The sequence below is a fragment of the Sphaerodactylus townsendi genome, linkage group LG04 (genome assembly GCF_021028975.2).
Source record: "Sphaerodactylus townsendi isolate TG3544 linkage group LG04, MPM_Stown_v2.3, whole genome shotgun sequence".
NCBI classification, from domain to species: domain Eukaryota; kingdom Metazoa; phylum Chordata; class Lepidosauria; order Squamata; family Sphaerodactylidae; genus Sphaerodactylus; species Sphaerodactylus townsendi.
The window spans coordinates 146747785-146775661 of record NC_059428.1 but is presented as its reverse complement, the minus strand read 5'-3'; the positions used below and the strand labels follow the sequence as shown (position 1 = coordinate 146775661).

At 50.4% G+C, this 27877-nt stretch overlaps 1 long non-coding RNA gene across 1 annotated transcript; it reads right to left on the bottom strand.

The window, feature by feature from the left end:
• Positions 1 to 405: 405 nt before the first annotated feature.
• Positions 406 to 13356, bottom strand: LOC125432074. Its single transcript, XR_007244392.1, has 3 exons — positions 13310 to 13356; positions 2011 to 2112; positions 406 to 484 (listed from the first exon to the last, which is right to left on the bottom strand). It is a non-coding gene; the product is annotated as an uncharacterized LOC125432074 (long non-coding RNA).
• Between the last annotated feature and the right edge of the window lie 14521 nt (positions 13357 to 27877).

Below are 27877 nucleotides of genomic sequence, written 5' to 3'. Positions count from 1 at the left end.
TCACACACACATCCCCCACGCATGGGCTCAGCCCCCAGGAACCCACTCACCTTCCTCTGCTTCGGACCCCCCCCTTCCTGCTCCCACCCTTGGTGAAGTGGCCGTGTTGAGTGTTGCATGGTAGAGTTAGTGCAGTCAGTCTGAAATGTCTTTCTGTCTTTTCTCTTCCCACCCCCAGCACTGCAGTAAGGGAACTACAAGAGTTATCGTAAGTGGTTTTCAGGTACGTGGCTAATAAGGGTCTCATTTTTGAGATGCTTAGATTGTGTCTCCCATAAACAAACCTACTGGATTGTTGTGTTCAGACATCATCTTCATCAACCTTTTATTGGCATGAGTTTAAAATACAACACAGAGGCTGGGGAGAATCAAGTTCAATAAATAAGTTCAGACATTATCAACTTGCCCAAGAGCAGCTGAATCTTCATGGCTGCCTTCCAGATTCGGTGTTCGTCCACTCGAATCTCCTCCTCCAATTTGTCCACTGGAAGGGAAAGGAGGAGGGGTTGGTTGAAACAAAGTAGGAATCAAACAGATGAACACCGCTGTCATCCATCCATCCATCCATCCATCCATCCATCCATCCATCCATCCATCCATCCATCCATCCATCCATCCATCCATCCATCCATCCATCCATCCATCCATCCATCCATCCATCCATCCATCCATCACTTAGATTTCTATACCGCCCCATCCCCGAAGGGCTCCGGGCGGTGTACAACCTTTTATTTTATTATTTGACTTATAGGCCGCCTCCCCCCCGAAGGGCTCGAGGCGGCTCACAACATGGCTGTCATTCAAACAGCAATCATATTACGTAAGCCTTAATCTATTACCAGTTTAAGATCAAAGTTTGAGTGTAACATTTAAAATTTAAAATATAAAATATCAGCAGCAGTTTCATAAAATCGGCGCCCGATCCACGGCTAAAAAGAGTGGGAGGGAAACAGGAGGGCCTGTGTTGGTATCCAAAAATCAGGCCCAACCGAGATGGAGAAACATAAAATTAATACAATTCTGAATAGAGGAGCAGACCATACAAATACACAATAACAAATTACATAAGCTCCATCCATTTAATAATCATTAAAACTTACTAAAACTCCACGTAAAACAGCAGTTAATGCAATGAAAGGCGTCCAGGAAACCCATATTTAAAACCCTCCCCAAAAAGGAGGGACGGCAGGGCCCCTCAATATGAGGGTTACCCTGATGGAAAAAGCAGAGAGGGGGCACTACATCATTGCTTGTACATTGGTTGTGAACAGGCGATGCATCATTAAGAGAACTCCTGCAGCTGCGCGCCTGAGTCTGGTCACAGCCGGCTTGCACCTGGCTGGCAGGGGGCGGACCCAGGAGGGCCGTTCTTTGCTTGGGGCACGGGCACAGATGGCCTACGTACAAAGATTCATCCAGGTTTTAAACTGAGGGAAAGATGCTGCCATTTCTGCCAGCTCGCATGCTCACTACAGTCAGATCTGTGGTTTGGATATGTGCACCAAACACAACATTTTGGCGTGGGGGTGCGTGTCATAGAGAGGACTGCGGCTAAGCCTCTAATCACGGGGCATGGGATGCGTGATTGTTGTGTTCAGACATCATCATCATCATCAACCTTTTATTGGCATGACTTTAAAATACAACAGAGAGGTTGAGGAGAATCACGTTCAATAAATCAGACATTATCAATGGTTTTTTAATATACACACATACACACACATATACACATATACTTATATTTATATATACATATACACTAAAATCTGCGGCGAATGTGTTGCACTAGTGCCAAGAATTTGGCAACATCTAGGGATCTCTGGGGATAATGATCACAAAACAGACAGAAAGATTTGACCTTTCGGTATTTTTTTTTTTATACTGAAAACGGTCATTAGAACAGCAAACCGGGCGTTAAATGACTTGAATCCCACCACTGGGAGTTCAGAACCGGCTGTTAAATGATTGAATCCTACCACTGCTCCCTCCCACACAAAGACAAACACTTACCACGGTCGATGATCATTTGCGCAAATTTCCCGTCAAGGGGGGCTGCACTTCCACCTGCTGCGGACATGTCGCTGGTGAGTCAGGTGAGTGGCTCCGCTCTCCCTAGTTTCAGTAACAAATGAAATGACAAATGCACGAGTAAACACCCCAACCCCTCTCCCCCCCCCATACATATCATGCATGGGCTCAGTGTGAATCTTACTCTTTTACACTTACCCGATCTCCCCGATTCATTAAGGCCCCTTCCGCACACGCAAAATAATGCATTTTCAAACCACTTTCACAACTGTTTGCAAGTGGATTTTGCCATTCCGCCCAGCTTCAAAGAGCACTGAAAGCCGTTTGAAAGTGCATTATTCTGCATGTGCGGAATGAGCCTAAGATTACACTACTTGCTGGACAAGCCACATCCTTCTCTCTGTATGATAGCAGAGGCTTTCTCCTGAAAATTACTAAACACCAGTAGATTTCCTTACATTTAATATTTATTTCCTATACTGCAGATCTGTGTTTTTTAAACCTGTTTTGTGCTATTGTTGTACTGTTGTCTGTGCCAATAGAGGCTTGCTGCTGCTGCTGCTGCACACGTCAGGCTGGAGTTTGACACCCAGCAGAGGAGCATCAGAGGCAGAGACGTATCTAGGCAAACTGGAGCCCGGGGACAAAAGCCCCCTTCCCTGTATGGGCGGCCACCCTCCCACACTACACCCAAACAATGATTTCTTTTGCACCAGCTCACAAAACACACACACACACACACCCAGCAAAACATACATGGCTCTCTCCCCACCAACTCTCTTTCCTAAATTTTGTCCTCACACCAACCCTATGAGGTAGGTTGTTAACCTGAGAAACAGCTCCAAGCCAGTGCAAGTGGGTATTAAACCTCTTGGTGTAGCAGTGGCGTAGGAGGTTAAGAGCTCGTGTATCTAATCTGGAGGAACCGGGTTTGATTCCCAGCTCTGCCGCCTGGGGCATTCAGATTAGCCTGGGCACTCCCACACACGCCAGCTGGGTGACCTTGGGCTAGTCACAGCTTCTCGGAGCTCTCTCAGCCTCACCTACCTCACAGGGTGTTTGTTGTGAGGGGGGGAAGGGCAAGGAGATTGTCAGCCCCTTTGAGTCTCCTGCAGGAGAGAAAGGGGGGGATATAAAGCCAAACTCTTCTTCTTCTTCTTCTTGAGGCCGCCTCACCCGCCGCCAGCAGGCACCCCCAGCATTTTACCTCCAAATACATAGTTTCAATATATTTTGATGTTGAATATGACATTTGTCATGCTTTTGGTTGAAAACATTGGCTCTAACTCGGTAAAGGCAGGTTGACTTGAATGCAGAAGATTCCAGGTTCAATCCTGGTCATCTCCAGTTAAAGGGAACACACAGTGAGTGATGGGAAAGACCTCAGTCTGGGACCCTGGAGAGCAGTTGCCAGCCTGAGTAGACAATGCTGACTTTGCTGGGAAAATAGCCAGATTCAGTAGAAGACAGTTTCATGTGTTCAACTAGAATTCCGTGGTGGCGAACCTTTGGCACTCCAGATGTTATGGACTACAATTCCCAACAGCCCCTGCCAGCATGGCCAATTGGCCATGCTGGCAGCGGCTGATGGGAATTGTAGTCCATAACATCTGGAGTGCCAAAGGTTCGCCACCACTGAACTAGATTCATAGAGTTGGAAGAGACCCCAAGGGCCATCAAGTCCAACCCCCTGCCATGCAGGAACACACAACCAAAGCACTCCTGACAGCTGGCCACCCAGCCTCTCTTTAAAAACCTCCAAAGAAGGAGACTCCACCACACTCCGAGGTAGGGCATTCCACTGTCCAACAGCCCTGACTGTCAGGAAGTTTTTTCCTGAGGTTTAGGTGGGATCTCTTTTCCTTCACCTTGACCCCATGACTCCTGGTCTTAGTCTCTGGAGCAGCTGAAAACAAGCTTGCTCCCTCACCAATATGACATCCCTTCAAATATCAAAACATGGCTATCATGTCGCCTCTTAAGTATGAAAATTGATGCTGTAGCCAAACCTGAAGAAGAAGAAGAAGAAGAAGAAGAAGAAGAAGAAGAAGAAGAAGAAGAAGAAGAAGAAGAAGAAGAAGAAGAAGAAGAAGAAGAAGAAGAAGAAGAGGAGGAGGAGGAGGAGGAAGAAGAAGAACAAGAAGAAGAAGAAGAAGAAGAGGAGGAGGAGTTTGTTTTTATTTTCCCCCTTTCTCTCCTATAGGAGACTCAAAGGGGCTTACAATCTCCTTTCCCTTCCCTTTCTCACAACAAACACCCTGTGATGTTGGTGGGGCTGAGAGAGCTCCAAAAAGCTGTGACTAGCACCCAAGGTCACCCAGCTGGCATGTGTGGGAGTACCTGGGCTACTCTGAATTCCCCAGATAAGCCTCCACAACTCAAGTATTAAGTATTTTATGTGGACCAGTAGAGTTGGAAAAAACACATTTCAAAGGCAATACATGTTTTGAATGTGGAACAAGTTCTACAGAAGGATAAAAACTCCAACCTCTGAGAAAAGATGAGATCAGGAGGTTAGGGGGTGGGGGGGATGTGTGTGATCAGTTGTTCTCTAAAAGACAGCACTGCACAGTGTGATTTGTCAAAAATTTAGCCACCAAATCCTACTTACACAACATAACTGCCAACCCCCTATTGCATAACATGGCAGATTTCATTTAAAATAAAGGGATCAATTGGATTTTTAAAACATGGGATAATACAAATATATAGGGGTTTGGTTTAGGAAAAGAGCTCACAAATAAAATTATGATGAATATCTGGGGATAATACAAGAGGCAAGCAAGTGACAGATTTAAAAGCTTTAAAGGGGGCTTGGACAGATTTATGGAGGAGAAGTCGATCTATGGCTACCAGTCTTGATCCTCTTTGATCTGAGACTGCAAATGCCTTAGCAGACCAGGTGCTCGGGAGCAGCAGCAGCCACAGAAGGCCATTGCTTTCACCTCCTGCCTGTGAGCTCCCAAAGGCACCTGGTGGGCCACTGCGAGTAGCAGAGTGCTGGACTAGATGGACTCTGGTCTGATCCAGCAGGCTCTTCCTTATGTTCTTAAGGCCATTGCTTTCACCTCCTGCCTGTGAGCTCCCAAAGGCACCTGGTGGGCCACTGCAAGTAGCAGAGAGCTGGACTAGATGGACTCTGGTCTGATCCAGCAGGCTCTTCCTTATGTTCTTAAGGCCATTGCTTTCACCTCCTGCCTGCGAGCTCCCAAAGGCACCTGGTGGGCCACTGCGAGTAGCAGAGTGCTGGACTAGATGGACTCTGGTCTGACCCAGCAGGCTCTTTCTTATGTTCTTAAGGCCATTGCTTTCACCTCCTGCCTGTGAGCTCCCAAAGGCACCTGGTGGGCCACTGCGAGTAGCAGAGTGCTGGACTAGATGGACTCTGGTCTGATCCAGATGGCTTGTTCTTATGTTCTTATTTGGGGGGAGAGACGAAGGCTTAACTGAAGAACCTGTCCATTACACGCACGCACGCACGCACGCACGCACACCCCCCTCTCTGCAGGACTAAAAGTTGAAGAAAGTGACTGTCTTATTTAGTTTTCACGTTCTTCTTGCCTGTCTCCATCTGTCTGTTTCTCATCTTCAGTGCTTTCATTTCAGAAGCAGTGGCCAATATCTGTTGGCACGTCCCAGCAAGCATCGATGTATGATGTATACAGTACACTTAAGAGAAGCCTGGGTTTCAAAGGCATCGTTTGAAATGCGCAACAGTGCAATTTGGATTCAAGGCGCATATTTTATTTACTTGCACAGCACAAAAGGATGATGGAGAAAAGTGTACTCAGGATCAGCCAGCAAACCAACACCTTGTGAGAAGAGCATTTGGAAGGGAACTCCCCCACCTGGACTCTCTTCAGGAACCTCAACCGAGAGCCTTGTTATCCTATCTACTTCCTTACCTGTCTCCATAGGTAGGGGTGAGTGTTCAGGCAAGAACCACTGGGAAACCCTGCAGCCTTTCTTGTGGAAGGTTGCTCAGGAGAAGGGGGTCCCAGGTTTATCTCCCTTCTTGCTTTTACAGATTAGCAAACCTTTACAGGGGCTCCAAAGCAGTTCACACATACCAATTTCTGACCAAAACTGCACAGCTTAGAGCAGTGGTTCTCAACCTTCCTAATGCCCCGACACTTTAATACAGTTCCTTGTGTTGTGGTGACCCCCAACTCTAACATTGATCCATTTTACAGACGGAGAACACTGATGCAGAGAGTCTTAGGTGACCCCTGTGAAAGGGTCGTCCGGCCCCCAAAGGGGTCCCGACCCCCAGGTTGAGAACCACTGACCTAGATAGTGGCAGGAAGATGAGGAGACACAACCCATGAAGAAAAGAGACCGCACGTTTCTGGTTATATAGTTGCCCACTTTTACCCGTTCCCCCCGGGGCAATTGTGCGAGCTTTCTCCGGCTGCAGCTGGGGAGGGGAGAGTAACCCCTAAAAAAGAGCCCCTGCAACGGGCAAGGAGTAAAATAATCACACGGAAGCCTTGCACTTTAGTAGTGGTTGTGTAACCCCCATGCTCAGAATGGGTTGACTGTAAGGAATTCCATAGAGCAGAAATAAAAGGCTTTTGGTTAAAAGACCGTTTATTCAGACATCTTAGAAAGCTCACGCACACGGCGTGACAGGAATGGGATCTCCCGCTAAAACTACAGGTTATAACATTCCCCGTTCCATCCCCCCTCCCGGTTTCGCCAGTCCCATTCTCATGGGAACGAATTCTCATCTTCTAAGCTCTGTATGAGATAAGCCCTCTAACAGTGTGGTTGCTGCGGATTCTGGCCCGTCGCCCGAGTCTTGGAGACAGTCAAAGGCCAAACGGCTGTGAAGAGAATCAACACCACTGAAACCTTTACACTCTGCTTCCCTTAAGAGAAATCCCTCCCCCCCCCGGGTTTCTGTGGGTAGGCATGATGGAAAGCAGAAACAAGGGAGGGGGCATTGATATTTTCCGAGTACACCCATTGATTATGGCCAGAGGAATACCCACCCCACCAGGGAAACCAAATATTGCAAAGCGATTGCGGTTAAAGCGAGGAGTCAGAATAAGCGTCAATTTCACTTAGCAGTGCTTGTGGCCATCAATTACTATAGTCAGTGGGGTATCTCCGGAGGATACCAGTGCCAGAGCATCGGAAGCGGGAGCCTCCTTGAGCAAACTGGAAAGGAATGAAGCGGGATGGATATTACTTAAAGAGGTGGAAGCCTTGTAGATCAAGCGGGCGAAAGTAACATCATTGATTACTTTTGTAATTCCTAAAGGTCCCACGAATTTTTTACCCAGCTTTGAAAGGGTATATGTCGTCTCTGAGAAGATTCTTGGTAGAACAAATAAACCCAGAAGCCCCCACCTGCGCAAAAGGAAATCAGAACGATGTTTATCCGCTTGGAACTTTTGAGAGTCTTTGGCTTGCTGCAAGGCAGTCTGGACCGTCTTCCACCCCTCAGCCAGGGATGAAATCCACTGCTGGAACTCCGGAGGGTGCAGCGCCTCCATGGGTAGTTGGGGCAGTGGTGGGAAGGAGAAAGCGACCAGACACGAATGAACTCAAGAGGGGTTTTGCGTGCTACCTATGAATGGCATTGTTATGCGCGCATATTCTGCAAAGCAAGCGAATTAAATCACACCAATGGATTGTCCTGGTGATTAGTCATAGTGCTGTGCGCCAAGCGTAAAGTACTGTTCCAGAGTTCTGTTTAGATCCTCTCTGACTCTCCGTCACTTTGAGCGTGGTGAAGGCGGCAACGCCGAATTGGTAGCCCCAACAAACCCCAAGGAAAGCCTTCCAAAACTTAGGAGATGAATTGGGGCCCATTGATCCGGACACCACCTTGGCGAGGGAGAGTGTAGGCGATAGATATGTTGGATAAACAGTAAATTGCCAATTTAGGGCGCGGAGAATGGTGGTGCAGGGGATGAAATGGGCTTGTTTGGAGAACAGGTCCACCACCACCCACAAAACTGTGTTGCCTTGGCTTTCTGGCAAATCCGTAATGAAATCCATTGAGATAACCTCCCAGGGCCGGGAGGCAACTGGGAGAGGCTTTAACACAGTCCATGGGGCTTTCCCGGAATGGATTTAGCCTCTGCATAAACAGAACACCCCTTGATATAAGCCTCAATGTCTTTAGCATGGCCGCCACCAGGCTTGTGAAGGCTGGCGGCGGAGCTAAATGCCGCGTTTTGAAAGCCAAAATGTCCAGCCCGGCGAGGCATCATGGCGAACTCTCGAGATCCTGCTTCACGAAGGGGGGGGGAGAGCGCATTACCAACAATCCCCAGCAACTTCCAAGCGCCCATCCACACAAAGCGCCAACTGGGAGTCACCACTCCTCCCTCTGGTAGTTAGCGGAGCCCCGCCTATCCCTCGAGTTTCCCATATAGGGAAGGGAGGCGATGTAGTGAGGTGGCCGAACTTGAAGAAGGAGGAAGCCGGAGGAGGTCACAGAGAGACCAGTGACAGCCAACCCTAACTGGGGAGAGAGGCCACAGTCGCGTGAGGATATCACGTAGCGATGAACCACCCCCCCCCCCTCCACCTACGGGGGAGAAGCGGAGATAAGCGCATCAACCAATTTACATTAGTTTTCCAGGAAAAAAAGAAATGAACAGTGAGCGAGAAACAGGAGAAAAAAATCAGCCAAGCGCGGATTGCCCATGCGAACATTTTGAAGTGGAAGAGGCGTAAAGTTCTTGTGATCCGATAAACTTGGAAGGGTGTTGGCGCCCTCAATGTAGATGGCGCCAAAGTGCTTTAAGGAGCAACCTTTTGATAGCAGCGTCTCTTTGTCCCTACATGTCCCTACGGTCGGTTGAGCTCCGGGCGGGAGAAGTTTTTTGGATAAATAAGCACACGAACAAGTTTCCTTACCATCTTTTATTTCTCTGGCAAGAGGGCTGCGCGCCGGCAATGCCTTTGTCCGGCCAGCATCTCTCATTGAACCCCACCGCGAAGGGAGGTCGAGTCGGGGAATGTTTCAAAGATAGAGTTCTCACGTGAAGTGGCCCCGATTTCAAAGCGCTTGGAATGCCGATTGACATTCCTGAGACCAAGGCAGGGGGGCCCCGGGCTTGGCAGCCTGTGAATCCTTGCCTTTGGTGCGTAAAAGGTCTGTAAGTGGAAGGGCCAGTTCAGCAAATTGGGGTATGAAGTCACGATAAAAGTTAGCAAAACCAAGGAAAGATTTTCAGTAGTTCCTTCCTGTTGTTGGTGGGGGCGAGGCCATTTGGAGGACAGCTTCTATTTTTGCAGGATCCATTTTTTTAAACCATCCGGATGAGATCCTACTAGCCCAAATAGTCTATGGAGGATTGATGAAACAACAGCACTTGGATAATTTTTGCAAGAGGGAGTTGATCAAGTATTAAGCGTTGCAATACTTCTAAATCCAAGGTCCTACAGTTGCTCTTCCATAGTTTGCGAATAAATTAAGACATCATCTAAATTACCACCTAATTTCACCACCCCCTTATACAAATAAATCATGCAAAACTTACGTTGATAAAGAGGCCATGAAGCTCGGGGGCTCCAGCTAATCCGAAGGGCATTATTAAGTATTCATATTGTCCAAATTTAGTATTAAATGCTGTCAAATGTTCGCAGCCTTCTGCGATTCTGGACTCCTATAATAAGCCTCCCTCAAATCCAACTTAGTAAAAATCCGGCCCTTGCCCAAAGCATCTAAAAGGTCCTTGATTAAGGGCAAAGGGTATTTATTGGACATAGAAACAGCATTTAATCCACGATAATCAGTACACAGTCTCAAGGAGCTGTCCTTTTTCTTCACGAATAAAACAGGGGCGGCGTGGGTGTGTTTGGTGGCCCGTCGTATGAAACCGCTATGAGCAAGGTTTTTATCTGGAAAAAAGGCACGCGAGCTCCTTCTCTTAGCTGGGGCTCATCACGATGGTATTCTACCTTTTGAGTGTAGTTGGGCTCGGGCTGAAGTATAATTTTGCAATCAGTATCTCTATGGGGGGGTAATTGATCGCACTCCTGTTCCTGAAACACTCTGGCTAAATCTCGATAAGCCTGTGGAATGTCTGTGGGGTTGGAAGTCATTGAGGTGTGCAACGCAGAGGAAACCAAAGATACAAGTTCTGTGGGAGGTGGATTTTCTCCCCACTTCATATGTTCCCTCACCCAGGGGGATCACCGTAAATTCCTAGAATTCGTTCTTTCCAAATGATATTTGGCTCATGTAATAACAACCATGGCATGCCCAAGACAATGGAGTGTTTGGCCACGGAACAGAACCGAGTACAGGAACCGAATCTCTTCTCCCAATAGTCAGCTTAGCGAGGAGAAACACGGATTTGCGTTTTAAATCGAAGGCCCTGGGCCTTTCACCGAAAGTGGAGCTGCCATCCATTTGAGTAAGCGTAAACGGATGGGCTTCACTAAGAGGATCCGATCTAAGCCGAAGCTCTTCAGCCGCCACCTGGGGTCGCATTAAACAATGGGAGCAGCCAGCAGAATCAACGAGGGCTGAGGGCTAGGTGATCTGCTGACAATGTAGCGGGTTAGCCAGGGAAGCTGAATAGTAATGGGGCGCTACCTTCACTCACCCCGGGATCTGAGAGTAGGACCCATGTCCATGGAGTGCGGAAGAAGAGACAAAACTGTTACTTCCCCCTCCTCGAAAAGCCATCTTCGGTGGAAGCGCTTTGGATGAGAGCCCGGCTATCGGTGGAGGACCGGACTCTCGGTAATTGGTTTGGCAGAGGGAGAGTGGCGGGGCTATGGGGTCGAGCGGGTGGATTTCCTGTTTTTTTTTTTCGGGCAGTTGGCTAGATGGCCTGGCCCTCCACAATGGAGGCACAATCCCAAGCGTCGAAGCGGCGTTCGAGGAGGTAGTTTACGGTGGAGACGGCCGTGGGTTTGACTTCGCGGTAGTTTTGCGGTCAGAGTAGCGGGAGTTTCGGCGTGATACCGAGCGAAGCGTGAATCCAGACGAGCCGCTACTTATAACGATCCCAAATCGATCCATTCAGTAGTGACGCTCTGCAGCGGGATGCGGATAGAAGCACTGTTTCCCGAAGTTTAATTATCGATAAGCGTCAAAGAAGTACTCACATTTCATGCGTTCAGGCCACTCATAGGAGGAAGCTTTGAAAGCAGCCGGCCCGCCCGACGAAAAGTCACGTTTGAGCAAATTGGCGGCAAAAGAACGGGTTGCCCTGCTGAATAGATTTTATGAATACGAATGGCTTCATTTTCAGCATCCGGATCTTGAAGTGCTGGCCCCAGCGCTTTATACTACATCACTGTGGGCTCTTTTTTGGGAGCATCATCGGAAAAGCACGAAGTCAAGGAATGGCTTCAATTGACTCCTGGAGTTGCCGCGATGAAGAGTGAGTCAGACCTATCTCCTCGAGACAGGTTGCATCTGGGAGTTTGTAATCCACGAAAACGAGGTAGAGATCCGGATCCACGAGGCGCCGACGGCGATCCATAGACAGCCAGCCGCCCCAAAACGCCTCCATGCAAATCCATTACATCGAGTCGCATCCGGCATCCCTCATCCCCAACGAAGTAGGGGAAGACTTCGTGTTGAAGATTATTCGAGGGGCGGGAGAGAGTTACCAGCGCAGACCCTGCTTCTCCCGCTGGCTCCTCCGAATCAGGAAGGGAAGGCTCGGAACCCTCTATGGGGGCTACCGTGCCTTCCACAGTTTCAGGAATATTCAATCTCTGCATGCCGGAACACCAGAGATCCACTGAGATTTAAAAGAAAAATGAAGATAGATTCCTGTCACAATGTAAGGAATTCCATAGAGCAGAAATAAAAGGCTTTTGGTTAAAAGACCGTTTATTCCAGAGCATCTTTAGAAAGCTTCACGCTGCAGTATTTCACGGGCGTGAGGAGATGGGATCTCCCAGCTAAAACTACAGGTTATAACATTCCCCGTTCCATCCCCCCTCCCGGTTTCGCCAGTCCCATTCTCATGGGAACAGAATTCTCATCTCGCTCTGTGAGATAAGCCTTCTAACAGTGTGGTTGCTTTCGCTATGTTCTGGTTGCCCCGCCCGAAGATCTTGGAGACTCCAGTCAAGGCCAATAGCTGGCTGTGAAGAGAATCAACACCACTGAAACCTTTACATTGACCCAGTAACGGGTGGAGACTCAAAGCAGCAAGAGGCTTCAGCAGACCTCATGTAGTTGGAGGAGACAAGGCTACCAGACTCGGACCTTGGTTGTATAAGCCCTTAACACCTTGTTAAGGGTTTCTTTTTGTGGTTGTAATGGGTGAGGGTTCTCCTGGAAACCTTCATCGTGTTGAATCCTGTTCATCAAGCCCTTGGAGTCCTCAGGAGCCAACCCACTTGCAGAGAAGAATTGGACTTGGCAGTTATCAGTAGACTGTAAATATAAGGACTTGAAAATGCAACCTGAACAGGACCTTGAAGTGTGATGTTAAATGTTGATGTTTGATGTTATATGTTGAGAAAGTACACCATTTTGTTTTTTTAAAATTTGTTGCTGCAAACTCATTCCAAGTCCTGCCCCACTGAACCCACAAGCTGAGGTTACAGTTGCAGTGTGTGTGAGTGTGGGATGAAAATAGAAAGTTGCGTTAAAACAAAGCGGGGGCAGCCGAGACTGGATCAAGATGGTGTAATGGGGGGGGGGGGAGAGATACAATTGTGCAGGGGTAGCCCCTGCCCCCGCCCAGCACTCCCCTCTGGCAGGAGGCTTCCTTCCATTCACAAAAAGGAGAAAAGAGCCCTTCTACTGTTGGTTGGTTTTTTTAATGGAAGGAGAGGAAACCCAGCCGCAAGTTCACCTCTTTCCCCTCAGCTGGGGCAGGGGGCTAGGGCAATGCAAAGCCCCCCCCCCCCGTGTACCAGCTGAGGGGTGGGTTTAATTTTTACAAGCCTCGCGGGGCAGCTGGGGGGGGGGAGGATTGGCAACCCCCCCCCCTGCCCCACGAGGCTTGCAAAAGTTTTAAAACACCCCGCGCAAAACTACCTCTTTCCTCTCAGCCGGTGCACGGAGGGGGGGGGGGTTGCATTTCCCAAGCCCCCTGCACCAGCTGAGGGGAAGGAGGCTCTTGGGGCTGGGGAAATGCATGGGGGGGGGGGAAGCACCCCATACGGGCTGGCCTCTGGCACGCATGGAGGGGAGTGGGCAGCGCCTCTTTTCCGCAGGGAAGGGACTCCCCCCGAAGGGGAGGGGAGCAGGCTGCCCCTTCAACCTCACACCCCACCTGAAGACCCCGATGCCCTCCGGAGCAGAGCGCCCCGCCCCATCGCCAGGCCGGCCTGCGCTTACCTGGGTCTGCAGGTACCACTTCTGTGCTGCCAGCCAGCCGGGTGGGGAGAAGGCGAGTGGCCACGCGCTGGCTTGGAGGGGGGCGGAGCTGCCCGGCCTCCTGCTCTGGGGGCTTGCCGGCACTGGGAGGCGGGGCACCCTCCATGCACAGTGGGGCTGGGCCAGAGTCCCCCCAGCGACGACCACGACGAACCTCCAGCAGCGCGAGCAGGGAGCCTTCCTCCTCCTCCTCCTGCTGATTGAGCGAAGGGGCGCACAAGATCTGCCCCACGCATGTCTCCCTTTCCCGGGACCAGAACTGCCCCCACCCAGCCAGCAGCTGCCCCCTCCTCCTGCCCCCTGCAAGCGACGGACCCACCGCTCCCCCCCCCCAGGACCCCCCAGCCGAGCGCTCCTCCACTGCCAGCCCCTCCCCTCCCCGTCCAGCAGGGCCAGCGAGGGAGGGATGGCGGCCAGAGTCCCCCCCAGCGACGACCACGACGAACCTCCAGCAGCGCGAGCAGGGAGCCTTCCTCCTCCTCCTCCTCCTCCTGATTGAGCAAAGATCTGCCCCACGCATGTCTCCCTTTCCCGGGACCAGAACTGCCCCCACCCACCCAGCCAGCAGCTGCCCCCTCCTCCTGCCCCCTGCAAGCGACGGACCCACCGCTCCCCCCCCCAGGACCCCCCAGCCGAGCGCTCCTCCACTGCCAGCCCCTCCCCTCCCAGCGAGGGAGGGTTGGCGGCCAGAGTCCCCCCAGCGACGACCACGACGAACCTCCAGCAACGGGAGCAGCAGCAGCAGCAGCAGCCCCTGCCGAAGGCCCCCGACCCCGACCCCTTTCCCGCCCCCCCCCCCGCCACGGCCATTGCTTAAACTGATGCAGTCGGGGGGGGGGCATTTTGGCGCCCCCGCGTGACTGAAATTGTTGCAAATACGCCACTGGTGACCATTCAAATGCCTCCCGATTTAGGGCTAAGCCAGTGGTTCTCAACCTGTGGGTCGTGACCCCTTTGGGGGCCGAACGGCCCTTTCCCAGGGGTCACCTAGGACTCTCTGCATCAGTGTTCCCCACCTGTAAAATGGATCAATGTTAGGGTTGGGGGTCACCCGAACATGAGGAACTGTATTAAAGGGTCTTGGCTTTAGGAAGGTTGAGAACCACTGACCTAGATAAATCCAGGAGCCACCAAACCAGTGGTTCTCAACCTGGGGGTCTGGACCCCTTTGGGGGCCGAATGGCCCTTTCCCAGGGGTCACCTAAGACTCTCTGCATCAGTGTTCTCCATCTGTAAAATGGATCAATGTTAGGGTTGGGGGTCACCACAACATATGAACCAACTGTATGAAAGAGATTAGGCGGCACTTAGTGAAGGGGTGAGGAACCACACTGGGCTTCGTATCTTCGATCCATGGGGAGCAGCAAAGTCAGGGCTGGCTCTCCTACTTCAGGACTTCACTAAAGCTCACTGAGCATGTGCAGGCAACGCTCCACGGTCTCAAGCCCAGGCGGGGTGTGTGTGGGACCAGGAACGGGGCAGGAGGCCCCGTCTCCCTTGCAGAGCAAACTTCCTGGCTTGCCTCCTCTATTCCCCGAGGACTGTGGGGGGGGGGGCCACCATGACTGTGAGAGGCGAGGGGGGCGAAAGTCTGCGGCCATCAGTCTTTTCAAAGAGCAACTTGAGCTAGCAAGTCTCATACCATCCAGTGGCAAGGAGTCCTCCAGGTTCATGCAAGCTTTATTCATGCGTGACGTTTATTTTGCTTGACCTAAACCTACCACCTACCACTCACCCATTCCAACAGATAGATGTGCTTGCACGTTCAGATACAATCCCTTTACACCTTTGCCAGCTCTAAAACCATTCTTGACCTTGTCGACCCATACTTTGCCCTTAGGATTTAAGCCTTTCGTCCTAAAGAAGATAACTACGCAGACACAGACATGGATAAATAAATAAAAGGGAATTCAGAAAACATAACTAGGTTTCTGAAACCTGCAGTGCCTAGTTATGTTTTCTGAATTCCCTTTTATTTACTTCACTTATACTTCACATTTTCCCCCAATGGGTATCCAAAGCAGCTGACATTATCCTTTTTTTCTTCCATTTTATTTTCACAGCAACCCTCTGTGAGCTAGAACCTACTTGAGAGGGTCTGGCCCAAGGTTTTGAAATTGAACCAGGGTTTCCCACGTGCAAGTTTGATGCTCTGACCACTACACTCTCTTAGCCCATTGAAAGCTGGCATAACTACATTTGTGTTGGCCTGGGGAAGGGGGCTTTATGTGGAACCTATTTAGGCAAGTTATTCACCCCAGACATCTCTGATTTTAAAAACACTTATGAATTTGATTCCCATAGAACAGGATATGGAAAGAGGTACCACTCACTTTCATGATCCAAATGAAATTCACATTGCAAAGTCCAGAGGGATCGAAAAAGAAAAACCATTCTTCTGATCACATGTCAAATTGCCTGCGTCTAAGTTATGTTAAGGCCATTTCAGGTCCCCAGGGATGGGGGGGGGGGCTCTGTTTTTTAATTTTTTTTGCTAATGATGGGTATTATGATAACAATAAATGTCCCCTCCCCCAGCAAAGTTACATAATGTGGCAAGTGGATATGACCAACTTTCTTGCCCCCATGCAAGTTATTTTTAAAGCATGGCATAACTATATAAATATTGCATATGCCTATATTTTAAAAAAAATTATGTGTGTGATTTTGTTAATGTAGCCCCCCACCCCATACATATACACAGTGGCGTAGGAGGTTAAGATCGCGTGTATCTAATCTGGAGGAACCGGGTTTGATTCCCAGCTCTGCCGCCTGAGCTGTGGAGGCTTATCTGGGGAATTCAGATTAGCCTGTGCACTCCCACACACGCCAGCTGGGTGACCTTGGGCTAGTCACAGCTTCTCGGAGCTCTCTCAGCCCCACCTATCTTACAGGGTGTTTGTTGTGAGGGGGGAAGGGCGAGGAGATTGTCAGCCCCTTTGAGTCTCCTACAGGAGAGAAAGGGGGGATATAAATCCAAACTCCTCCTCCTCCTCCTCCTCCTCCTCCTCTTCTTCTTCTTCCTCTTCCTCTTCTTCTTCCTCTTCTTCTTCTTCTTCTTCTTCTTCTTCTTCTTCTTCTGTGTTCCTTTCCAAGGATCCGCCTAGCAGCAGCTGAGCAAAAAGCTACTAAATGTGAACTTCTTGTGGTTAACCACTTGTGCTGTTTCACTTTTATCTGTGCAGACCAATTGCAATTAATATTTCATCTGCAATGAGATTTTCAGTTACAGAATGAACTATAATACTAATAAAAGGCCCAGGGGAAAAAATGAAAGCTTGGCCTATCTGGAAGTGTTTTTCCTTCAGCACGATCCCACACAGCCAATTTTTTCTACTCTCTCACCCAGAGGGAAAGTGGAAATATTTCATATTACAACCAATTGGAACAGTGTGTTTCTTTTTTAATTACGTTTTTTCCCTTTCCTTTTTAAGGGAAACATGTCTATTTATTTGAACCCTTACAAAGCGCAGCCTTGTGGGGAGAATGAAAGGAGAAAAGCTGACCCCCTCTTAACAGCCCAGCTAAACACACTTACTTGGGAGTAACTGAATTCAGTGGGATTTACTTCAGAGTATACGCTTCCAGGTTTGCACTTCAAGAGGTTGTTTTTAGTTGACTAGAAGAGGGATTTTGGGGGGCAACTGTTTAATTGCGATGGTTGAGTTTACCTTTGACGGGGATTGGGTGAGTTCTGAGATAAAAAATTGAGATCCTGATTCCAGAAAATGTAAAGTCCTGCTGCCCAAACCAGTCCAGTGTCCCCTTTACTCACAAGCCTCCAGGTAAACCACCCCCCCTCCACAAGTCCCTTTTTTCTGAGCAAGTCAGGGAGGTGGGAGGAAGATGTCAGGTGCTGGTGTTTTCCTTCAGGATGTCCTTGGATCTTACTCTTCGGCCGCCAAAATCTGTTCGCCCAGACCTGGTTACTCACTGTCTGGTTGCTATCTGCTGGGAAACTTTCTCTGTACGAAAATGAATTGTTTTCTTTAATGGAGTGGGAAGAGGAGTTCGGGCTGTTTTAAGTTACCGCTTGAGTTCTGGGTAGCCCCCCCCCCCCGATTTATTTAGATTACACTACTTGCTGGACAATCCTGATCCTTCTCTCGCAGTGGCGTAGGAGGTTAAGAGCTCGTGTATCTAATCTGGAGGAACTGGGTTTGATTCCCTGCTCCGCCACCTGAGCTGTGGAGGCTTATCTGAGGAATTCAGATTAGCCTGTGCACTCCCACACACGCCAGCTGGGTGATCTTGGGCTAGTCACAGCTTCTCGGAGCTCTCTCAGCCCCACCCACCTCACAGGGTGTTTGTTGTGAGGGGGGAAGGGCAAGGAGATTGTCAGCCCCTTTGAGTCTCCTACAGAAAAGAAAGGGGGGATATAAATCCAAACTCCTCCTCCTCCTCCTCCTCCTCTTCTCCTCCTCCTCCTTCTCCTCTATAGTGGCAGACTTTCTCCTTGAAATTACGAAATGCCAGTAGATTTCCTTCCACTTAACATTTATCTTCTGCATTGTATATGTTACTGTTGTCTATTATGCCAATAAAGGCTTGCTACTGAGTTCTGGGTAGCCAGAATTCGCCTGTCACGCTTTCAGAACTGATTGCCAGCTATTAAATAACTTTTCTAAAGTTACTTTTGACTGGACTTTCCTTGGTTCATTACAGAAGAAGAGGATTGTTAAAAAAAACGTTTAAACAACAAAAAACCCCATACCCGGTCCTGGAAGAGGCAAAAGCAGAGGGCAGCTCTGGAAAAGGACAGGAAAGGGGAGTTTCTTCCTCCCCCCCCCCCACCCAAGATCTACCGTGAAGGGCGAAGGAGCAGGGAAAGGGAGAAGTCCAAAGCCCTTTGCACCCCAGTAACTTCCACAACAGCCAAGACACAAAACAAGGCGCCAACTTCTGCGAGTAGCAGCAGGGAAACCGCGCCCTGGGAGGCTCGTGGGTCCTGGGAAATGGAGGGAAGCCTGGATGCCCCCCCCCCCCCAGAAGCATTCTCGCGCACACACGCTCACACACCCTCTTCCAGCTGAATCTCGCCCCCCAACCAGGTCCAGATGAGTCTGTGGCGCAAAACTGAAAGAAGAAGAAGAGTTTGGATTTCTATCCCCCCTTTCTCTCCTGCAGGAGACTCAAAGGGGCTGACAATCTCCTTGCCCTTCCCCCCTCACAACAAACACCGTGAGGTGGGTGGGGCTGAGAGAGCTCCGAGAAGCTGTGACTAGCCCAAGATCACCCAGCTGGCATGTGTGGGAGTGCACAGGCTAATCTGAATTCCCCAGATAAGCCTCCACAGCTCAGGCAGCAGAGCTGGGAATCAAACCCGGTTCCTCCAGATTAGATACACGAGCTCTTAATCTCCTACGCCACTGCTGCTCCTTCCCCACTGTGGCCCGCCTCCCCTGCCCCCCCCCCCAGGCGCCCAGCTGGACCCAGGAGACCCCCCCTCCCTGGCCAGGTGGCTTTAGCAAGAGGCCACATAGAATCATCATGTCTGAAGAAACTGAAGTGTAAATAACTTTACCCAGGAAGTTCCTTTGCACCTCCACCTATTATTGTAACATGCAGGTGCACGCAATATACATCCTCCACTTTGGGAAATAGGGGCCTGCAGTCTATCTAAAGCCCTTTCCAGCTTTATCTGTAGCTGCTATGATCCCAGTTGTAGCCCAACTGTTTCATGAGACAGACAAGCAGTAAGAGAAGGTTAATATCACTAAGTTTCAATGTAACCCTCTTCCTTGTCTCCACATTTCCTAGCTTTTATGCTTACCAACAACATGGAGGCAGAAAGGAAGGCCCCCAATACAGTGCGGACGTAAATGCAGCCAGACCCAGTGAAGTCAATGTTTTGCATAATTCTGCATGAATGGTGAGACAGGCTGTTCAGTATTGCCAGAGAACTAAAACTTATAATTCATTTCCTTGGTCAAGAACTGCAAAGAATTTAATCACAGCCTTCCTTTCCAAAAGGATTTCTACTATCCAAAGGGATGTTACAATTCTTTAAAGTGCTGTTCAGCTGCTTCTCTACATGTCAGTACTATAGACTTGTGTTTTAAAATGAGCCATATTGAAAATCGTGCCATAATTCTGTAGAGAAAATGCACGCATATTTATCCGGCTCCTACCCTGCCTCAGAGGGCTGAGGCAAGGCCAAAATGGCAGTGAGAACCTTGACACAAAGTACCCGTGAACAGTTTGTTTCACATCTGATGCTTTATTTAACCTCTTGAAATAACAAATGTTATGCAGACCCACAGAGTTTTCCCTTAGTGCCTGTAACATTTTAACTGCATAGAAGACACCATCACCAATAGAAGATTTTCAAGACCAGCTGTAGACATTTAACTCCCAATGAAGACTTTCTATTGGCTTTCCCTGCATAACGTTAAAAATATAACACAATTACCCTTAAATGAAGTTACAAAAAATAAAACAAAAATCCTCAAAGAGTGTTTCATTTCATTTCATTTATTGGACTTGTACCCCGCTCTCCCCCATACGGCTCAGAGCGGCTAACAACCAACAAAACAGAATAACAGAATCAAATATGAGCAATAAATAAATATGAACAACCACAAGTACACCAAAACCATAACCCCAGCTTATCAAACATCACGAAACAGCATGTCGATAATATTAACATTTCTTAACCGAATAACAAACAGCAAAAGCATATTAGCACTTAGCATAAAATATAACTTCACTCGCTCGCTTCAATGTTTTCCCTTCTGCCATACTACGAGGTAGATATAACAATCTAGAAATGTGCAAAAGGGTGTGTTCATGTGGTGCAAATCAATTAGAAACATTAACTCACCAATTATTCCGTTGTTCTAAATTGGCAAGTATTAGAGTCAAATACTCTAGGTTGCTTTCTATGATACCTGGCGAGCTGGATGAACTAAGCAGACGATTGTTCTTATTAAACAATTCTAATGTTACATTCTGAAAAATGGCTGCAAACTTTCTGCTGGAAATATCCCATAAGCAACAGTATGCATGAATCAACTTCATTTGTTATATGTTGCAAGTTTGTATTTTGATGCGATTTAGATGTGATTTTATACTGTTTATGCCAAATAAAGGCTGAATGATGAATAAAATATAACTGCATCATACACATCATACACATTACAGCAAGACATAACACCACAATACTATTCCTGCATCTTATCCCTCTTTTAAAGGAAGACCAATATGTTAAATTTAGGAACATTAGTTCTTAAAAGATGGCTTTCTTGTGACTCGTGTGCTTCCACACAATACAATCACTAATAAATCCAAAACCCACTAACTAGCCAATAACCTAAAAACAATATAACACAATACAAACCTAACTCAGTAACCAATACCAAATCCTATATACTAAGCTAAGCTAATTCCATCTTTAAGCTAGCACTAAACAACTTATTACCCCATTACCACCATAAGAACAAATATTATATAACAACTGAAGGGGAACTGTTCTGACCACCTTACACCCTATCTTCCGCTATTCATCAGTCGATTCTATCCCTTTGCAGAGTTTAGTCTTAAAGAATTTAGAAACAGAGTTCCTAGCTTGTATACAGAAGACTGGAAGGGAGTAGCAGAATATAAAGATCTTAGTTCAACCAGTGTCCACAGCTGTTTGGACACTTATATGAGATTAACCCTTCCTTGACAACAAAGTAATGCCAAGAGTTCTGCAGCTGTCATACATGGATTCTTGTTCAGCAGTAGCAGACTCTAGTAGAGTTTCGATGGGATTGCCAGTCAGGGGACTCTGCCACCACACTGACCCACTGCTGCCACCCTAGGGGGTCGAAGGAGGCTGCTGCTGCTGGCTAACAGAGTCTTAACTTGCAGTGCTTCGCTTTGCCTGAGTGCTCTCACCACTCATGAGCAGCCCCCATCTCCTCCGTTGCCACCATATGGAAGCCTGGATGTCCTCCAGGAGTTGCCGCCCGAGGGTTCCTACTTGAAGGTATTCTATAGGGTGCCAGCCAAGGGACTCTGCCACTGACCCCGCGCTGCCGCCTAGGGGTCGAAGGAAAGGGCTTTGCTGCTGCTGCTGTAAACAGGTCTTAATCTGCAGCCGAGTTCGTCTCCCCTGAGTGCTCTCACCACACGCGAGTAGCCCCTGTTTCCTCCGTTGCCACCATACAGAAACCAGAATGTCCTGGATGTCCTCAAATTGCTGGGTCCCGAGGGCCCCTGCCTTCGGCCCTCTCTGCCAATCTCTCATTAAGGCAGTAATAATCTTCTAAAGAAACTGGAGATGCATAAAGGCATGCAAAAGCAAAACTGTATTTTCAATTTAATATTCTAGCTTTCTTTGGTGATCCTTTTGGCAGGTTAGGTAACAAAACCAAAGTCACTGGTTTGACCCAAGAATTTAGTTTTCTCATTACCAACAGCACTTTACTGTCCTGGGGAAAGAATTATTTTTTTTTCCTGAGTTCAATACCCTCCAGCATTGTTTCCCAGATCTTAAAGTCCAAAGACTCTCCAAAGTTTTCAAGAGCTAGCTCCACAGGAATCACCCTATCAAAATCATGACTGGTCTCATTTGGTTCATAATCCTCGTCATCTTCACAGTCACTCTCTTTGCCTGTTTCCTTACCACTGCCATCTTCATCAGACTTCATCTCTTCTGCTCCATCATCAAACTTCTCTTCTGCTCCATCATCAGACTTCTCTTCTGCTCCATTGTCAGACTTCTCTTCTGCTTCATCATCAGATTCCTCCTCAGTTTCCTCATCCTCTTCTGGGAGATCCTCCTTGACTCTGAGAACAGAATCAACAAAACACCACCAGTCCTACTGCTACAATCATAGACACACATACAAAAAATATATATCCTGTGTTGAGCTAAACCATTTACTCAGTGAAGGAAAAGATAACAGATACTTTTATGCCCAAATAAGCCTGAATCCGAATTTTACCGAATATCTAAGGTATTGCTCAACCTAAGTCACGACCATGGTGTTTCTTGGAAGTCTCCCATTCAAATACTTGCCAAGGTTTATCTTCTCTGATGAGATCAGGCTAGGCCCGTGGTGGTGAACCTTTGACACTACAGATGTTATGGACTACAATTCCCATCAACCCCTGCCAGCATAGTCAATTGGCCATGCTGGCAAGGGCTGATGGGAATTGTAGTCCATAACATCTGGAGTGCCAAAGGTTCGCCACCACTGGCCGCTAGGCTGTGCTATCCAAGTCAAGACTTTGAGAAAAGGCTGTAATTCTAAAAGACATCCTGTCAGTGGTGAAGTTACCACTAAGAGCTATGCGTAACCTCGCTCCCTGACATTTTGTGGTTGGCTCTGCTTCTCATGGCAGCCATTTTGTGGCCCTGGATCAGAATTCCACAGGTCTTCCCAGGCTCACAAAGGCTGAGGACTCTGTCTGACACAAATACAGTTGACTCTCTGCTACCACCACCAGGCCACTAGTAGCATTGCAATGCAAGATTCTCAATCAGATGCTTACAACTAGGTCCACACAGCCTCATTCAGGAAACAACCCCATGCGTTCCAGCTGCATGATGGGAGGACACCAAATGTGGTCCTTGGTACAAAATATCAATGTACATAATTATTCCTTAGAAGCATTCTCACTATCGAAGCTGAGATACTGAAGTGCAATCCCAGCAGAAATTCTTTTACATACACGTTTCCTGGGAGTGTACTTTGGAGTATTAATAAAACGGGGGTCTCCGGTATATGAAAGTAGACGCAGGCGGCCCCATTGCCCACTGCTGATACCTTTTCTGGCGAAAGCCACCAGAATTGTTTTACCCAGGAGGAGGGGGGAGACAGGTAGGGATTTTTTAGCTTAGCTTTGAGGATTTCCTTACTGGTCATTATTGGAGATTTGATTGGCTGTGCAGTAGCTTTGGCAGTAGCTGCTGTCACTTGTGTGACTGAAGTTAAAGCTTTGGCACTCATTGTGGGGTTGGCTCCACCTCTTGCTTACGCCTATTATGTGGCAGCCATTTTTTGCCGCATCCACCATGCCTTGTCAGAATTCCAAGTGTGCTTGGCGGCTCAGAAAGGTTGGGGCCCCTGGTCTAAGAGGAAGCCATAGAGCCTTCCTGGGAATGTCATCACTTGGTGCTCAACTGTCTTTGCCCCAAACAAACCTCCCCTCCCCTTTTACCTTCAGGGCCTCAATTTCCTTCAACTGATCACTTTCATCCTCAGCCACCAGATTCTTCTCCAGGTGCTTCAAGCATGTTTTAAATACATGTGATTGTCAGAAACCTCCATGAGAGTCCAATGCTCAACCCAGAGGTATTTAGGACACAGAATGCTGCCTTTTAAAGAAAAGGCCACAGAACCATATTATTCCAGAACTGAATTCATACAGGGAGACATGTGTCATTTTCTTTAATGTTTTCATTTCCTAAAGTAAATTTTAAGCGGTGTCTCAGTCCCCTCCAGTACGTTTCTAAATATCCTGGACTGAACAGATGCCGTCTCAAGATATGTCTTTCCGTGGCCCAGTTTTCAGTGGCACACCACAGCACTCGCATTACATAAACTCTCCTGCCCCATAGGGCAGCTGGGTTCAGGAAAAAGCTAGAGGACAGAATTGATAGATTCAAAGTAGAAATAGTGCATCAGGATAGATTGTCTCATAATTGACTGACCAGACTGGCACTTTAAAATAAACAACTACCTCTCTGGCAGCCAGAAGAGAAGGTTAAGAGGTGACATGATAGCCATGTTTAGATATTTGAAGGGATGTCATGCTGGTGATGGAGCAAGCTTGTCTTCTGCGGCTCCAGAGACCAGGACCAGGAGTCATGGGTTCAAAGTGAAGCAAAAGAGATTCCACCTAAACATCAGGATAAACTTCCTGACCATCAGGGCTGTTCGACAGTGGAATGCACTGCCTCAGAGCGTGGTGGAGTCTCCTTCTTGGGAGGTTTTTAAACAGAGGCTGGATGAACATATGTCGGGAGTGCTTTGATTGTGTGTTCCTGCATGGCAGGGGGTTGGACTGGATGGCCTTTGGGGTCTCTCCCAACTCTATGAGTCGATGATATTCACTTCTGTGCAGCCACACAAACCCTAATATGAAATTGCTGAATCGGTGCCCATGTGTACACAAAATTTAAAACATAGGCATACAGGTATTTGTTGCCCTTTAGAGGAGCATCGTTCTCCTACATGAAGGCCTTGCGATCTGTACAAGGGAAAATAGTCTTATGTGGGGGGCAGGTGTCAGAAAAGGAATTGAAAGGTTTTAAGAACCTGGCACTGGAAGTATTAGAAAGTTTTGCCCTTCAGCCTGCCTACCGGAAGCGGGACGATCACAAAGGCTTGCCCACCGCGAACCCTGCGACGGTTTTCAAGCCTTGGGAAACATTTAAGGCTCAATGAACTATGAAATGAAATGCTAAATGAACCCTGTTAAAACAAAACCTGAAACTCTCCACCCCCAAGTCTGCTAGCAGGGACCTCTTTGCCGATGAACATGAAAAATTTTCGCCCACAGCTGTGGAGGATCTCAGCTGTAACCCAGAACTGAGGTTCCAACTCACTTTCTGTTCGCTTTGCTCTGTTGTCGGACTCCTGGGCTCCAGTGAACCGTTGGAAGGCAAGAGAGACACATTTCAAAGTGGGCACATAACCTGTTCTCTTGCAGCCTGCGGAGAAATGGCTCCTCCCCCCCTTTTTTTCTTTTGCTTCCTCCCCTTCTCCAACCAGGTACCATAGATTGGGAGGATTTAGACATTCCAGAGACACAAATATGTTTCGCCACACAGCCCAACCACAATTTCTTTTCCTTCCCTCTCTCAGGCTGCCCTTTTACATGAACCAGACCCCAGCACACTGCTGCCTTTCAAGCACCTGTGGCTATGAATCCAGATTCAACAGCAACAGCTCCAGTCACCAACGTGTGGGGCAGAATCTGCCTCTGATGTTAAAAAGTGGCATCCAATTGCAGATGACTTATGCTGACCCCCCATGGGGCTGTCATGGCAACCGACTGACAGAGGCCGCTTGTCATCTCCTGCCTCCGCATAGTTACCCTCCAGATGTTCATGAACTACAATTCCCATCAATAGCCCATGCCGCCAAGCCGTACTGGCAGAGGCTGATAGGAGGCCAATCCACTCAAACTATCCTGGAAGAACCAGACGAAGATCCCTGTCCTAGACCAACCAAGAACTAACCCTGACTGACACTGTTTGCAGTGGGGCAGGCAGCACAAGGGAGTTGGGGGGGGTAAGACTAGGTGGGCTGGCTGTGGGTAGAGGGAAGAGGGGAATATGAGGGGAAGTCCTCCTATAGATTCAAAAGTGGTTGAGAAACAGGAAGCAAAGGGTGGGTGTAAATGGGAAGGTCTCACAATGGAGAGATGTAGGGAGTGGTGTCCCCCAAGGATCCGTTTTGGGACCACTGCTCTTTAATCTATTCACAAATGACCTGGAAGTAGGGGTGGGTAGCGTGGTGGCCAAGTTTGCAGATGATACCAAATTATGTAGGGTGGTGAGAACTGCAAAGGATTGCGAAGAGCTCCAAGTGGACCTTTATAAATTAGGGGAGTGGACTGAGAAATGGCAAATGCAGTTCAATGTAGCAAAATGTAAAGTGATGCACATAGGGGCAAAAAAAATCCAAACTTCAGATACACGCTACAGGGATCAGTGCTATCAGTCACAGACCAGGAAAGGGATTTGGGTGTCTTAGTTGATCGTTCCAGGGGAATGTCAACTCAATGCATGGCAGCTGCGAAAAAGGCAAACTGTCTTCAGTTCTGGTCACCACATCTCAAAAAGGATATCGAACAGATAGAAAAAGTGCAGAGAAGGGCAACGAGGAAGATTGAGGGACTGGAGCACCTTCCTTATGAGGAAATGCTGCAGTGTTTGGGACTCTTTAGTTTGGAGAGGAGACGGCTGGGGGGGGGTCTAGATTGAAGTCTATTAAATTATGCATGGGGTAGAAAATGTTGGCAGAGAGAATTTTTTTCTCACTTTCTCACAATCCTAGAACCAGGGGGCATGCACTTTAAGAAAATGCTGGGGGCAAGAATTAGGAGTAATAAGAGGAAACATTTCTTCATGCAACGTGTGATTGGTGTTTGGAATCTGCTGCCAGAGGAGGTGGTGATGGCCGCTAAAATGCTCTTGCCCTAGATAAGTGGTGGCGAACCTTTGGCACTCCATGAGTTATGGACTACAATTCCCATCAGCCCCTTCCAGCATGGCCAATTGGCCATGCTGGCAGGGGCTGATGGGAATTGTCCCCCCACCCCCCCCCCCCCCCACCCCCCCCCCCCCCCACCCCCCCCCCCCCCCACCCCCCCCCCCCCCCACCCCCCCCCCCCCCCACCCCCCCCCCCCCCCACCCCCCCCCCCCCCCACCCCCCCCCCCCCCCACCCCCCCCCCCCCCCACCCCCCCCCCCCCCCACCCCCCCCCCCCCCCACCCCCCCCCCCCCCCACCCCCCCCCCCCCCCACCCCCCCCCCCCCCCACCCCCCCCCCCCCCCACCCCCCCCCCCCCCCACCCCCCCCCCCCCCCACCCCCCCCCCCCCCCACCCCCCCCCCCCCCCACCCCCCCCCCCCCCCACCCCCCCCCCCCCCCACCCCCCCCCCCCCCCACCCCCCCCCCCCCCCACCCCCCCCCCCCCCCACCCCCCCCCCCCCCCACCCCCCCCCCCCCCCACCCCCCCCCCCCCCCACCCCCCCCCCCCCCCACCCCCCCCCCCCCCCACCCCCCCCCCCCCCCACCCCCCCCCCCCCCCACCCCCCCCCCCCCCCACCCCCCCCCCCCCCCACCCCCCCCCCCCCCCACCCCCCCCCCCCCCCACCCCCCCCCCCCCCCACCCCCCCCCCCCCCCACCCCCCCCCCCCCCCACCCCCCCCCCCCCCCACCCCCCCCCCCCCCCACCCCCCCCCCCCCCCACCCCCCCCCCCCCCCACCCCCCCCCCCCCCCACCCCCCCCCCCCCCCACCCCCCCCCCCCCCCACCCCCCCCCCCCCCCACCCCCCCCCCCCCCCACCCCCCCCCCCCCCCACCCCCCCCCCCCCCCACCCCCCCCCCCCCCCACCCCCCCCCCCCCCCACCCCCCCCCCCCCCCACCCCCCCCCCCCCCCACCCCCCCCCCCCCCCACCCCCCCCCCCCCCCACCCCCCCCCCCCCCCACCCCCCCCCCCCCCCACCCCCCCCCCCCCCCACCCCCCCCCCCCCCCACCCCCCCCCCCCCCCACCCCCCCCCCCCCCCACCCCCCCCCCCCCCCACCCCCCCCCCCCCCCACCCCCCCCCCCCCCCACCCCCCCCCCCCCCCACCCCCCCCCCCCCCCACCCCCCCCCCCCCCCACCCCCCCCCCCCCCCACCCCCCCCCCCCCCCACCCCCCCCCCCCCCCACCCCCCCCCCCCCCCACCCCCCCCCCCCCCCACCCCCCCCCCCCCCCACCCCCCCCCCCCCCCACCCCCCCCCCCCCCCACCCCCCCCCCCCCCCACCCCCCCCCCCCCCCACCCCCCCCCCCCCCCACCCCCCCCCCCCCCCACCCCCC